Raw genomic sequence first — 16,009 nt, forward strand, 5'->3', positions numbered from 1 at the left:
TTTCAAGGCTCGAAATCCTAAACGGACATCGATAACACCAAAGTTCACTTCAGGTCAAACTTAGAAATTTCTAAAACTTTCAAAATGCCAATTTTTCACAATAAGCGCCGAAATGCTCTCGGGCGACCCAATACTCAACCCAAACATACCCCCAAGTCCGAAATCATCATACAAACCTATTTGACCCTGCAAATTCTGATTCCGAGATCGTTTACTCAAAAGACAAACCTATTCAACTCTTCCAACTTCAAGTTTCCGAATTGAGAATTTTCTTCCGAATCAACTTCGAACTTCCTGGAATTCAATTCCGACCATACGTACAAGTCATAATACATGAAGTGAAGCTACTCAAGACCTTAAACTGCCGAACGTCGTGCTAGAGCTATAAATGACTGGTCGGGTCATTACATTCTCCCCCACTTAAACATATGTTCATCCTTGAACGTGCCAAGAACCGTTCTGGGGTTGACCAAAAATCAATGTTTAACACATAGTGCACCTGCCCGTGCCACCACAAACCACATGAGCACACTAGCTCGAGCCAGACTAAAGATCTTCCCTTTTATTTTAACCAACAAGCCTTAGGACCAAATTCCAACATCCAAACTTCTCTACAAGACCTGATTCTAACATACAAACACCGTATCAATCTCCACACGCCGAACCAATACATTATCATGCACCCATGCTGATATCACACAAAATACCGCATAACTCATTTGCCCAAGTTAACCTCCTCCAAGCACAATAGCTGCAAATTCACTAACGCGATGCCCGTAGTATACCTCATAATGCGCATAAGCCCTTATCCAACCCTAGCAGTACCACAACGATGAAAACGACACGTAGAAGCGTATAACCACCTTCCAAATCAAAATTTCCCGCAGTCTCTCCGCCTGACAAGACCATTTTCTCATTTTTGAACTGATCGTTGACATTTTTTCTTTAATATACTTTACATAAATCCGATCGCACTGATTTCAGGTCCAATAACCTCGTCTCACCCAGTACACGCTGCTCAGGCAATAAGCCACCTCAAACACTGACTAAAATCTCACATGGCGCCATCATTGCGCCAACAAGCTACAAAATGAATATGACACATAAGGAAGAACGAACTTTGGCAAAGAACTACCCAGCCCACATAATGAATAAAACGTCCAACAAATGCTATAAACCTTTCTAAGAGACGAGAAACAAGACACACAAAAATAAGTATACGGGACCATACTCAACATCTCACTGTTGCCGTGTGCAACCCGATCCACACATGATACCGTTGCGGCGTGTAACCCAATCCAAACATCATACCCGTGGCGACATGCTACCCGATCCACACATAACAATCAATAAGAAAATACCCATCGAACCATAATTCTCATACCTACAAAATGCTCGAATATCGACCACGAGCATGCCAAGTGCATAAATACGAACCCTGGGGGGACGGATAGCACCACGCGCTACAAAAACTCAAGCATGGCTAAGGTGCAATAAATGACCTGCATCTAGAGAGCCATCTTGCTCATATAACACCACAAGCTACACATGACAACAACACATGCGCGAATAATCAAGCCGTCTCACAATCCACATGGCATCATAGAGTATTATAGAGAATAGATGACGACAGTAATAATATCCAACGCCCGAAGACTCCTCCATAAGCAATGCTATGCTGAATGAACACATCCGACCTGATGTTGAGCATACATTCACATTAGGTCTACTAACGGACCTCAAGCCGACTTCAATCATCCCATATTGAGCTAATAGCCTTTCAAGGATCCACAATGACCCTATCCATGACACATAAGAGCAGCCGTCAAATCCAGAACAAACTCCTACAGTCCCCAACCAAAAGAATGGAGCGCCTCTCAGTCATAACCTCTCCCATTGGTGACATTACCAAAATCTCCATACCTGATTTAAATCTCTAACAATCGAATGACTAACATGTCACATTTATACGATCTTCTCATGGGATATAACCCCACAACCTTCCATACCAGGTAGTAAAATCTGAACATTAATGGCCATCGACCATGCTATTTCTATAGTGCTAGCCAAGCATCCGCATTTCAACACTCAACACTTTTTCCACCAAAATAGGCCATCCTCAGGCTGCCCGAAAATAGTGCTAGCATACTATGTATATCTGAAATATTCCCCCGCTCCTTCGAGCTCAGGACATTCTTATCAGAACTGTACCGCAATCTTGATCCTTAACTTCCAATTTCCATACCGCTCACTATACCTATCAGGCCGCTACGCGAGAGTACAAGAATTTTGTCATAACCCCTGAACCACCAGTAGAATAACCACTTCATCGACTGGAACCCCTTTCACCCAACTCATTTCAGAAGAACAATTGCAACACACAATCGAATTTCCCATAACTGCAGAACTATGCTGAATCAAGCCATAATTAGTCGACTCAACTTTTCCCAATTTACCCTTGACTTTCCCTTGGAATAATAGTTCTATTTAAACACATAACGGGCCTCAAACAACACTCATCTCGAGTGACCCAAATCATGAGACTACGTCGTCCCGATCCCATAAGCCATCTCATACCCTCCTCGTGCACTCAATAGTATCTCCAACTGATACACCCATTCTGAAAGACCTCCTGTGAATCCAAAGCCGTTTATCCTATTTCTCTAACGTTGCACCATAGACTCGATGATAACATGGAAATTCCCCAAGTATTCTTCACACTCTGCTGCAAAACCCAGTCCTTAGCCACGTAACGAACACAAAATCTTTAAACATCGCACTTTACTTCTTGAACCCACTAGAACCATTGTTGAGAGTCGCCCACTCTGACCTGGTCCCAAATATGTAACCATACTCTAGTGCTGTGCTAGCACATGAATACTTTCAAGGAAGCAGCCATATGAATTCTTTTCCTTGCACGTCACATTCGCATGAAGCATAAATTATGAGTTATCCCCAACACCTGCACATGAATCGATAAGGCGAAATGTAACACAAATATGTCAAATTCCTAGTCCAAAATACCTCTTGGTCATAGCTAATCTACCAATGCACCGATAACCAAAAACTACACAGGCACACAACCACTTGACTCAATCATAGATGATGGGCTCCCCATTTTAGATTATTCTATAACCACATAGACCCCACAATGACCTCTTTTTCCTAGTTACCATGCTCTCACACCATTGCTCAACCAAGTTTCTCATAAGTTCTTGTTGGACTAATCATAACACATCTCGAATTATCAGCCACAATCGCACACTCGACCTCTTAACAGTCGTACCATCTTCTTCAAGTGATTCAAGGTCACATCGCAGTACATGCATCCCATGTTAGGCAGAAAGTAGAACTTTTCATAGGAACCTCCTTAAAACCACGCAACCGCTAACCTTCCCACAAGAGATAGCCCACATGTGTAACTTCATATTGACCTCCTCTAATGTCATTGCTACAGTTACATCCATCATGAAATCAACTAACCTCCCTGGGTCCACACTGATCCGTCAGCCGTAAGAATCCCTTCATTCATTAACATTACCCGAAGGTCCAACAACGCATTTGAAACTCAAAGCCGTATTGCATTCAAGACAATGATCGAATACTTCACTTTTTCCTACTTTCAAATCAAGCCCTTCTCGTCACATTCAAAATTCCTAAGCATAGAAACCACCTCAGAGATCATCTCCCTCAAACCATCAACATTGGAAACGCCGATTCGATCATGAAGTCGCAACACACAACCATCTCTGTTAACTTCCTCTTAGGTTCCATCTCATAACACCGTGCCCAGAGGCAAACTAATAAAGACCAACATGCCGATGAGCCTCAATGCATTCAATCAAGGAAGGCGACACCACAATATAAACAAAAATTCTACCAAATTCGGAGATATCAAATCTTGACTGTAGACAATACCAACACTGGGTTGAAATGACAGAATACTTCTCCACAAAGGCGATGATAATGGTCCACCCGCATCTATAGGGAAAAGCATCATGCACCGCATTTGTAGCATCTTCACAACTCATCGATGCCCAATTGATAATAAGTGCTCCATACCGTATAAGAATTAGTAGGAAGGAAATGAAGGCATAAGCTTCAATGGAATCAAATTGCACGACGAGTAATCAAGAAGGGTAGTGCTCTTAACAGCTCTGTAGCCTCTCGAAGATAAGTACTGACATCTCCGTACCGATACGCAAGACTGTCCTAGACTTTCTCATCACTCTGTAATGACCCAACCGATCGTTTTGAGAGTTGTAGCACCGTTCCCCCATTTACTGCTCATTTTGTACTTTATAGCTGTTATGTGACTTGTTGAGGTAGTCGGTTTGGGTCCGGTGAGATTTCAGAATGAAATGAGACACTTAGTCTCAAGGTTGAAAGCTTAAGTTGAAATGATTGACCGGATGTTGATCTTTGAGTAAACGACTCCACAAAAGGAGTTTTGCTGGTTCCTTAGCTCCATTAGGTGATTTTGGACTTAGGAGCATGTCCGGATTGTGGTTTGGAGGTCCGTAGTAGAATTAGGCTTGAAATGGCAAAAGTTAGAATTTTTGGAAAGTTTGACCGGGAGTGGACTTATTGATATCGGGGTCGGATTCAGATTCCGAAAGTTAGAGTAGGTTCGTAATATCAAATGTGACTGGTGTGCAAAATTTGGGGTCAATCGGATATGTTTTGATAGGTTTCGGTGTCGTTGTAGAAATTGGAAGTTCAAAGTTCATTAGGCTTGAATCTATGTGCGATTCGTGTTTTTGATGTTGTTCGAGGTGATTTGAGGGTGGACCTAGTCATATCGTGTTTTAGGACTTGGTGGTATGTTTGGTTGAGGTCTTCGGGGTCTCAGGTTGATTTCGGATGGTTGTCGGATCGATTTGAAGTTAGAGGGGAATGCTGAAGCTCATCATCTTCTAGTGTAATTGCACCTACGGAGTGGGGATCGCAGGTGCGTTCTTGCAGAAGAGATAAGGGAGCCGCAAAAGCGTCCAGGGAGGAAGTGAACATTGGTCATAGGTGCGAGGTTATTTCCGCACCTGCGTGATCGCAGATGCGCCGTTATGGGCACAGAAGCGGAGGGCTCACAGGTGCGATGGGGAGTTTCGCACCTGCGGATGCGTAGATGCGAGGTGAGGACCGTAGAAGAGGAGGCCCAGCTCCAGTGGTTTACCGCAGAAGTGGAACTTTGGTCGCTTCTGCGACACCGCAGATGTGGTTAAGTGTCCGCAGAAGCGGAAAGGTTGGACAGAAAGTTAAATACAAGGATTTGCGAGTTTGGCTTCATTTCAAACATTTCAAGCACGGTTTATGCGCTTTTTGAGAGGGTTTTCGAGGGGATTCTTGAGGTAAGTTCCTTGTGCTTAGTTTCGATCAATAATATTGCTTCCCCATTGATTTTTCTACCTAGTTGGTGTGTATTTAAGGTGTAAATTGGGATTTTGAGGCTAGGGATTTGGAGGGTTTGATTTGGGGATTTGGGTGACAATTTGGTGTCGGATTTTGATACATTTGGTATGGATAGACTCGTGATTGAGTGGGCTTTCGAGTTTTGTGGTTTTTATCGAATTTTGAGACGTGGCCCCGGGGGGCCAGCTTTTGAGCCGATGTTTGATTTTGATTAATAGCTTAGTATTTTCATATGGCATTGATTCCTTTAGCGCGTATTGATTATATCACATTGTTTATGACTAGATTCGAGGCATTCAGAGGCCATTTCACGAGGCAAGGGTGTGTTGGAGTAGTGATTTGATCGGATTGAGGTAAGTAACAGTTTTAAATTTGGTTCTGAGGGTACGAAACCCCATATTACATGTCATGCATTTGGTTTTGAGGTGACGCACATGGTAGGTGACGGGCGTGTGGGCATGCACCGTAGAAATTGTGACTTGGTCAAATTCCGTGGAACTGTGTAGTTATTTAATCTATTGTTATCTGTACATTCTCCATGTAATAGAGAAATTGAATCACAAATCATGTTAGAAATCATGTTTAGACTATGTGTTGGAACTGTAGGGACCCACAGAGGTCGTGTACATGTTGAATTATCTGCTAAATTATTGTTTTGTACTCAGTCACAGTTTTACTTGTTTATTATATCTCAGTCTCTATTGTTCCTTGCTGATACATTATATCATTCTGTTGGGGTTGACTTTCATGACTACTGAGAGCCCGAGAGACTGGAGAGATTTATGACTGAGTGAGGCCGAGGGCCTGATTGTGAGATAGTAATACTATAGCATGTGATTAGTTCGTGCGGATCCAGATATTATAGTGTCGCGCGTGAGTTGTTCGTGCGGATCCAGATATTATGGTGTAGCACGTGAGTTATCCGTGTAGCACATGAGTTGTCCTTGCAGATCCATATATTATACTATAGCATGTGTGTTTTCCATGCAGCACGTGAGTTGTCCGTGCGGATTATAGCGCTTGGGGTAAAGGAGCCCCTCCGGAGTCTACACACATCCTAGTGAGCGCAGGTACCTACTGAGTGCGAGTGCCGAGTGGATTGGAGGGGCTGAGTGACTGTGACTCTGAGAGAATGCATTTGATTTCATTATTGTTGCACTTAATAGCCATGTAGCACTTTCTGGAAATTTCTGATAGATATTACACTCTGTTTCACTTAAACTTGTCATGGAATAACTGTTTGACCTAATTTATCGAACTTGAGAGCATGCCTACTTTCTTATGTTGAAATCACTGTAATTGAACTAAAACTGTGAAGCTAGTCACTACTTTCAGTTCTTTATTTAGTCTTGTTACTTACTGAGTTGGTTGTACTCACGCTATACCCTGCACCTTGTGTGCAAACCCAGGTGCATCTGGTTACGGCGGTTGCTGAGTTGTGGAGTTTGGATTCTCGGAGACTATCGCGGTAGCTGCTTGGAGTTTCGCAGACCTTGTTTCTCGTTCCCTATCTTTCCACTTATTGTATTTAGTTTAAGAATATCATAGACAATATTTTCTAGACTTGTGATGTCTTGATGCCCATGTACTCAGTGACACCCCGATGTTGGGAATTTCCGCGTTGTATTTTGGGTTTCTATCCCATTTATGAAAACTTTTATTATTTTAACTTCTTTAATTCACTTTCTGTTAAAAGTGTTGGAAATATTTTTAAATATCGGCTTGCCTAGTACCACGATAGGCGCCATCATGACAGGTTAGGATTTTGGGTCGTGACAAGTTGGTATGAGAGCCTAGGTTACATAGGTCTCACGAGTCATGAGCAGGTTTAGTAGAGTCTTGCGGATCGATATGGAGACGTCTGTACTTATCTTCGAGAGGCTGCCGAACCCATAGGAAATTTCACATTTTTGTATTCTTATTGTGCGGATTAGTTGTTTCCGGTAACTAAACTTCTGTATTCTATTCTCTCACAGATGGTGAGGACACGTGTTACCAGACATGATGGACTGCCACCAGCACCACCAGCTAGGGCCAGGCCGAGGTTGCTGTAGGGGTAGAGGTGCAGCTCGTACAACAATTAGAGAAGCACATGCAGATCCACCCGTTGCTCCAGCTCAGGAGCATGTTCTATATGTAGTTGAGCCAGTGGAGCCAGCTCAGACACCAGCGGTGCCCATTGTGATTCCAGGCCTTCTGGAGGCTTTGGCCCGGATATTGACAGTTTGCACTGGTCTTGCTCAGGTGGTTTCAGCTCAGGCCGCACCAGCCACTTCTTAGGCCGTGGGAGGTACTCATACCCCCACTACCCTTACTCCAGAGCAGGCGATGCAGGGATTTCACACACCGTAGGTACTACCCGCCCAGCCGGTTGCAGCTGCTGAGGCCCCGGTGGTCCCAGTTATGGCTGATGATGAGCAGAGGAGACTTGAGATATTTGGGAGGCTTCGGCCTCCATCATTTAGCGGTGTTGAGTTGGAGGATGCCCAGGGTTTCTTGGATAAGTGCCGGCAGATGCTTTGTACAACAGGTATTCTGGAGACCAGTGGGGTCTCGTCCACTACTTTTCAGTTTTCTGGGGCTACCTTCAGATGGTGGGAGGCTTATGAGAGGCGCAGGCTGGTCGGTGCAGCACCACTTACATGGCAGGAGTTTTCCGTTCTCTTCTTAGAGAAGTTCGTACCGCAGTCTCGTAGGGAGGAGCTGCGCAGACAGTTTGAGAAGCTTCGGCAGAATGGCATGTCTGTGACCCAGTACGAGATGAGGGAGAGGATCATGAGGTTCATTGATGGCCACACGTATCAGGTGCGGTTGCTTATGACTAGGTAGAGGGTATCTGGTACCACGTTTGATGAGGTGGTTGACATTGCTCGACAGATAGAAATGGTCCATAGCCAGGAGCGTGGTGAGAGGGAGGCCAAGAGGCCTCGAGATTCAGGCGGTTTTGGTGGTGTACCTTCTGGGGGCAGTCTTACCACAGCAGGGGTCGTCCTTATAGGCCCACTCAGACGACTCGTCCAACTCATCGTGGTGCATCATCTAGCCACGATTCTTACAGTGCTCACTCATGCCAGTCTTCATTCAGTGCACTACCAGTGCAGAGTTTCCACCATGCCTCGTCCGCTCAGGTTTCTACAGGTAGTTCCTCGGGTTATTAGTAGCGGCAGTTCCGACAGAGGAGGGATTATTTCAAGTGTGGAGACTTTGGTCATATCAAGAGAGATTGCCCTAGGTTGTTGAGTGGGGCTCCATAACATAGTTCTTGGCTGATGGTACTAGCACCAATAGTTACACCATCCACTTAGCCAGCTCGGGGTGGGGCTCGGTCTACTAGGGGTCGCCCTAGAGGGGGAGGCCGATCAGGTGGCGGTCAGGCCCGATTCTATGCTATCCCTGCCAGACCAGATGTTGTTGCCTCCGATGCAGTGATCATAGGTATTGTCTCAGTATGCCACCAGGATGCCTCTACATTATTTGACCCTGGTTCCACTTATTCGTATGTATCATCATATTCTGCTCATTATCTGGATATGCCCCATGAGTCCTTAGTTTCATCTGTGCGTGTATCTACGCAATGGGCGATACTATTGTTGTGCTCCGTGTATATCGGTTGTGTGCAGTGACTATTGGGGGATTGGAGACTAAAGCTGACCTCTTATTGCTTAGTATGGTGGACTTCGACGTGATCTTGGGTATGGATTGGCTGTCTCCATGTCATGCTATTATGGATTGTAATGCTAAGACCGTGACGTTGGCGATGCCGGGGTTACCAAGGATCAAGTGGATGGGTTCTCTAGACTATGTTCCCAATAGAGTGATTTTATATTTGAAGGCCCATCGGATGGTTTGGAAGGGTTGTTTTTCTTATTTGGCATTTGTGAGGGATGTTGGTGCTAATTCTCCTGCTTTTGACTCTGTTCTGGTGGTGCTGGATTGGAATGACCCGACTGGTTGTTTCAAGTATTACAACCCCGTCTCCCCATTTACATCTCAAATTGTGCTTTACGGTTGTTATTTGACTTGACGGGGTAATTGGTTCGGGTCCGGTTAGGTTTTGGAATAATTTGGAACACTTAGTTCCAAATTTAGAACTTAAGTTGAAAAGGTTCACCGGATGTTGACTTATGTGTAACGACCCCGAAAAATATTTGCTAAGGAAATTAAGGTTTTATGGTGCCGAGGTAGATTAATTAATTCAAAGGTTGTAGAGATTCTTCTCGCCGCGGTACAGACTTTTTGGGTTGAACAGTGCACGGGGGAATTAAAAATTTTTTTTGGCAGAAAGATGCGTTTATGCGGTCCACTTTGCGGCCTCAAAATCACTCTGCAGGAGCATAATGGCCTTAGAATGGGCAGAAGCTGGGTAGGTGTGAGTGCAAATCTGTGGTCGATTATGCGATCGCAGAACTATTTTGCGGTTCATTATGCGACCGCACCGTAGAACAGGTCTGCAAGCCGTATAGTGACCGTACACCCAGGCAGAAAATACCCAGTTCCGAGGAGCCATTTCGCGGGCCGCAGGAGCATTATGCGGTCGCATATGCGACCGCAAAGTGTGTTTCAGAGCTTCATTTTTTTGGTTTTATAAACCCGGCCCCATTCTCATAAAACACTATTAGGGGTCATTTTGAAGGGTTTCATCTGATATTTTAGAGAGAGGTGAGAGCATCTTAGAGAGAGAAAGTAAAGACCTATTCATTTGTCCATCAATTCTTGTTCAAGGTTTGAAGATTTCACAAGGATCTTGCTGGGGCTTCAAAGAGGTAAGAATTTCTAACCCTAGTCTTCAATTTCGAGTTTGGGTAAAGATGGGTGATAGGGAGTATGATTCTTGGGTGTGAGAGTATTATGTATACATACACGTACCAATAAGGTTTGTGGAAAGATTGTTGAGTTCAAATGGGTAAAGATTGGGTTGAAAATGGTAGAAATCTTCAAAGACTTTAATTGAAGATTTGAGGGTCGAGTTGATGTCGTAATTTGGTGAAATTTGTATGGTTGGACTCGTGGTTGGATGGGCGTTCATAGTTTGTAATTTTTGTTGGGTTCCGAGATGTGGTCCCCATGGGCAATTTTGAGTGCAATTTCGGATTTTGCTGGAAAAATTAGTATTTTTATATAGAATTAATTCCTATAATTTGTTTTGACTGAATCAAATTATTTAAGGCTAGATTCGAGGCATTTGGAGGCCGATTCACGAGGCAAAGGCATTGCAGAAAAAAGAATTAGACGGTTTGAGGTAAGTAACAGTTCTAAATTTGGTACTGAGGGTATGAAACCCTAGATTCTATGATATGTGTTTGGTTTTGAGGTGACGCACATGCTTGGTGATGGGCGTGTGGGCGTGCACTGTAGGAATTGAGACTTGATAAATTCCATAGAACTGTGTGGTTAAATAATCTGTTGATATCCGTACATTTTCCATAAATCATGTTTAGAACATGTTTTTACATTGTAGGGACCCATAAAGGTCGTGTACTTGTTGAATTATTTGCTAATTTGTTGTTTTGCACTCAGTCATAGTTTTACATGCACATTTCATCTCAGTCTCTATTGTTCATTATTGATGCATCATATCATTGCTGTTTGGGCTGCTTATCATGATTTTTGAGAGCCCGAGAGACTGGAGAGGTTGATGACTGAGTGAGGCCGAGGGCATGATTGTGAGGATATTTATGGGATCGGGCTGCACGCCACAACATGTTTCATTGTTATATGCCATGAGTGGCTTGTTATAGAGCTTGGGCTGAAGGAGCCACTCCGGAGTCTGTACACACCCCTAGTGAGCGCAGGTACCTACTGAGTGCAAGTGCCGAGTGCTGAGTGATTGAGAGGAATGAGTGACTGTGAGGGAAGAGTGATTGTGAGGTTGGAGTGAATGGGAGGATTGAGTGGCTGTTGCTCTGAGAGGATGCATTGATTTCATTGTTGTTACACTTCAGATGTCATATATCACTGTTTTGGAAATTTCTAAAAGATATTATCTCTTTTTTCAGTCGAACTTTATATGAAATTATTGTTGAGTTTTAAATGTTGAACATGAAAGCATGCCTATCTTATTATGTTGGAAATTACTATAATTGGACTTAGCCGTGAAGTTCGTCACTATCTTCAGCTCTTTATTTAGTATTGTTACTTGCTGAGTTGGTTGTACTCATACTATATCCTGCACCTCGTGTGCAGATCCAGGTACGTCCTGACACGACGATTGCTAGTTTTTTGAAACTTTATCCGTGGGAGATTATCGAGGTAGCTGCTTGATGTCCGCAGACCTTGACTCTCTTTACTTTTAGTTTTTGTACTGATCTATATTTTTAGATAGTGTTTAATCAGTCAGACATTGTTATCGTTTAGATGCTCTCTTACTAAGTGACACCGGGTTTTGGGAGTGTTTATATCGGTATTTGCGAGATTTTTGTGTTGTATTTAAATATTATGTTTTCAAACTTAAAGGAAATCGTGATTTACTGAGGTTTTTGGGTTGCCTAGTATTAAGATAGGCGCCATCACGACAAGTGTGATTTTTGGGTCGTGAAAGTTGGTATCAGAGCCTAGGTTACATAGGTCTCACGAGTCATGAGCAGGTTTAGTAGAGTCTTGCGGATCGGTACGGAGACATTTGTACTTATCTTCTTGAGACTACCGAACCTTTAGGAAAACTTCGCTTTCTTGTATTCTGTCGTGCAAATTTGTTGATTCCGGAAATTAAATTTCTGTTATTCTATTCTCTCACAGATGGTGAGAACACGTACTACCGGATCAGACGGTTAGCCACCAGTTGCACCAGTTAGGGTCGCGAGAGGCCGGGGCCAAGGTAGAGGTCGAGGTGTAGCTCATACAATAGTTGGAGCAGCACCTGTAGCACCACCAGTTGCTCCAACTCAGGAGCAGATTTCAGATATAGTTGAGACGGCGGGACCAGCTCAGGCACCAGCTGTGCCTATTATGATTCCAGGCCTTCAGGAGGCTCTAGCACAAATATTAACTATTTGCATAGGCATTGCTCAGGTGGTTTCGGCTCAGGCCACACCAGTCACTTCTTAGGCCGGGGGATATACTCATACCCCGATTACCCGTACTCCAGAGCAGGTAGTGTAGTGACTTCAGATACCTGGGGCACTACCAGCCCTAGCCGACCGTAGTTGTTCAAGCCTCGGTAGTCCCCCTTATGGCAGATGATGAGCAGAGGAGACTTGAGAGATTTGGGAGGCTTCGACCTCCATCATTTAGCGGTGCTGAGTCAGAGGATGCTCAGGGTTTTCTGGATAAGTGCCAGCGGATGCTTCAGACAACGGGTATTCGGGAGACCAGTGAGGTCTCGTTCACTACTTTTCACTTTTCTGGGGCTGCCTTCAGATGGTGGGAGGCTTATGAGAGCCGCAGGCCGGTCGATGCAGTACCACTTACATAGTAGGAGTTCTCTATTCTTTATTTTGGAGAAGTTCATGCCGCAGTCTCACAGGGAGAAGCTGCGCAGACAGTTTGAGTGACTTCGCCAGGATGGCATGTCTGTGAACCAGTACGAGATGAGATTTTTTGAGTTGGCTCGTCACGTAGTTTGGTTGGTTCCCACTGATAGGGAGAGGATTAGGAGGTTCAATGATGACCTCACATATCAGTTGCAGTTTCTTATGACTCGGGAAAGGGTGTCTAGTGCTACTTTTGATGAGGTATTTGACATTTCTCGGCAGATAGAGATGGTTTGTAGCCAGGAGCGAGGAGAGAGAGAGGCCAAGAGGACTTGTGAATCGAGTGGTTTCAGCGGTGTTCCTTCTGGGTGTCAGTATTACCACGTCAGGGGTCGTCCTTACAGAGATGCTCAGGCGGGTCGTCCAGTTTACCGTGGTGCATCATCCAGCCATGGTTCGTACAGTTCTCATAAGTGTCAGTCATCTCTCAGTGCCCTTCCAGCTCAGAGTTCGTCCAGTGCTCCTTCAGTTCAGGGTTCATTTGCACCGGGTGTTTCTAGTAGTTATTCAGGTTCTTGGGTCCCGATTCAGGCCTTACCACCACCAGTACCGGGGAGTTACTTTTAGTGTGGGGAGTTTGGGCATATGTGGAGGCAGTGTCCTCGTCGCCCGGGAGGTCCAGTGCAGTAGAGGAATCAGACTACGACTTAAGCACCAGTTACTTCGCCCCCCGCCCAGCCTGCTCGTGGTGGGGGTCAGTCAACTAGGGGTCGCCCAAGAGGGGGAGGCTGATCAGGTGGTAGTTAGGACCGATTCTATGCTTTTCCTGCTAGGCCAGATGCCGTTGCCTCAGATGCAGTGATCACATGTATTGTCTTAGTGTGCCATAGGGAGGCTTCTATATTATTTGACCCTGGTTCTACTTATTTGTATGTATCATTGTACTTTCCTCATTATCTGGATATGCCCCGTGAGTCCTTAGTTTCACCTATTCGTGTATCTATGCTGGTGGACGATACTATTATTGTGGACCGTATGTATCGGTCGTGTGTGGTAACTATTAGGGGACTAGAGACTAGCGTTGATCTCTTATTGCTCAGTATAGTTGATTTTGATATAATATTGGGTATGGATTGGTTGTCTCCATGTCATGCTATTCTGGATTGCCACGCAAAAACCGTGACGTTGGCTATGCCGGAGTTGCCGAAGGTCGAATGGAGAGGTTCTCTATATTATGTTCCCCGCAAGGTGATTTCTTATTTGAAGGCCCAACGTATGGTTGGGAAGGGGTGTTTGTCATATTTTGCCTTTGTGAGAGATGTTGATACAGATACTCCTACTATTGATTCAGTATTAGTAGTGCGAGACTTTTCAGATGTATTTCCTGTAGACCTGCCGGGTATGCCACTCGACAGGAATATTGATTTTGGTATTGACTTGGTGCCGGGCACTCAGCCCATTTCTATTCCTCCGTATCGTATGACACCAGTTGAATTGAAAGAATTGAAAGAGCAACTTCAGGAACTTCTTGATAAGGGGTTTATTTGGCCTAGTGTGTCGCCTTGGGGTGCACCGGTTCTATTTGTGAAAAAGAAAGATGGTACTATACAGATGTGCATCGATTACAAGCAGTTGAACAAAGTTACAATCAAGAATAAGTACCCTTTACCGTGTATTGATGATTTATTTGACCAGCTTCAGGGAGCAAAGGTATTCTCCAAAATTGATCTGAGATCCGGGTATCACTAGTTAAAAATTTGGGACTCGGATATTCTAAAGACGATATTCAGGACCCGCTATGGTAACTATGAATTTCTCGTGATGTCTTTTGGGCTGACCAACGCCCCAACAACATTGATGCACTTGATAAATAGTGTATTCCAGCCTTATCTTGATTCATTTATTGTAGAATTTATTGATGATATCCTGGTTACTCACGTAGCTAGAAAGAGCATATACAACACTTGGGTATTGTATTACAGAGGCTGAGAGAGGAGAGACTTTATGCCAAATTCTCTAAGTGTGAGTTGTGGCTTAGTTCAGTGGCATTCTTGGGACACATAGTGTCCAATGAAGGAATTAAGGTAGATCCGAAGAAGATAGCGGCAATTCAGAGTTAGCCCAGGCCATCTTCAGCTACTGAGATTCGGAATTTTCTCGGCTTGATCGGTTATTATCGTCGCTTTGTGGAGGGTTTCTCGTCTATTGCGGCACCTATGACTAAATTGACCCAGAAAGGTGCTCCGTTCAGGTGGTCAGACGAGTGTGAAGAGAGCTTCCAGAAGCTCAAGACATCTTTGACTACAACCCCAGTATTGGTGTTGCCTACAGGTTCAAGGTCTTATACTGTGTATTGTGGCGCGTCGCATATTGGTCTGGCGCAGTGGTAATGCAAGACGGTAAGGTGATTGCCTATGCGTCCAGACAATTAAAGGTACATGAGAAGAATTATCTGGTCCACGTCCTTGAGTTAGCAGCTATTGTTCATGCCTTGAAGATTTGGCGGCATTATTTGTTCGGTGTCCATTGTGAGGTTTATACCGATCACCGGAATCTACAGCTTCTGTTTGAACAGAAGGATCTTAATTTGTGGCAGCGAAGGTGGTTGGAGTTGCTTAAGGATTATGATATCACCATTCTGTATCTTCTCGGAAAGGCCAATGTGGTGGCCGATGCCTTGAGTCGTAAGACAGAGAGTTTGGGCAGCTTAGCATACTTACCGGTAGCAGAGAGGCCTTTAGCCTTGGATGTTCAGGCCTTGGCCAACTAGTTTGTTAGATTGGATATTTCCTAGCCGAGTCTAATTTTGGCTTATGTGGTTTCTCAGTCTTCTCTTTATGATCGTATCAGAGAATGTCAGTATGATGACCCAGATCTGCTTGTCCTTAAGGACACGGTTCAGCACGGTGATGCCAAGGAAGTCACTATTAGGGATGACAGTGTATTACGGATGCAGGGCAGGCTATGTGTGCCCAATGTAGATGATTTGCATGAGTTGATTCTTCAGGAGGCTCACAGTTCGCGGTACTCCATTCATCCAAGTGTCGCGAAGATGTATCAGGATTTGAGGTAGCACTATTAGTGGAGGCGAATAAAGAAAGATATAGTTGGGCTTGTAGCTCGGTGTTTAAATTGTCAACAGGTGAAGTACGAATATCAGAGACCGGGTAGATTACTTCAGAGACTTGAAA

Source organism: Nicotiana tabacum, chromosome 19 (assembly GCF_000715075.1).
Source record: "Nicotiana tabacum cultivar K326 chromosome 19, ASM71507v2, whole genome shotgun sequence".
NCBI lineage: Eukaryota > Viridiplantae > Streptophyta > Magnoliopsida > Solanales > Solanaceae > Nicotiana > Nicotiana tabacum.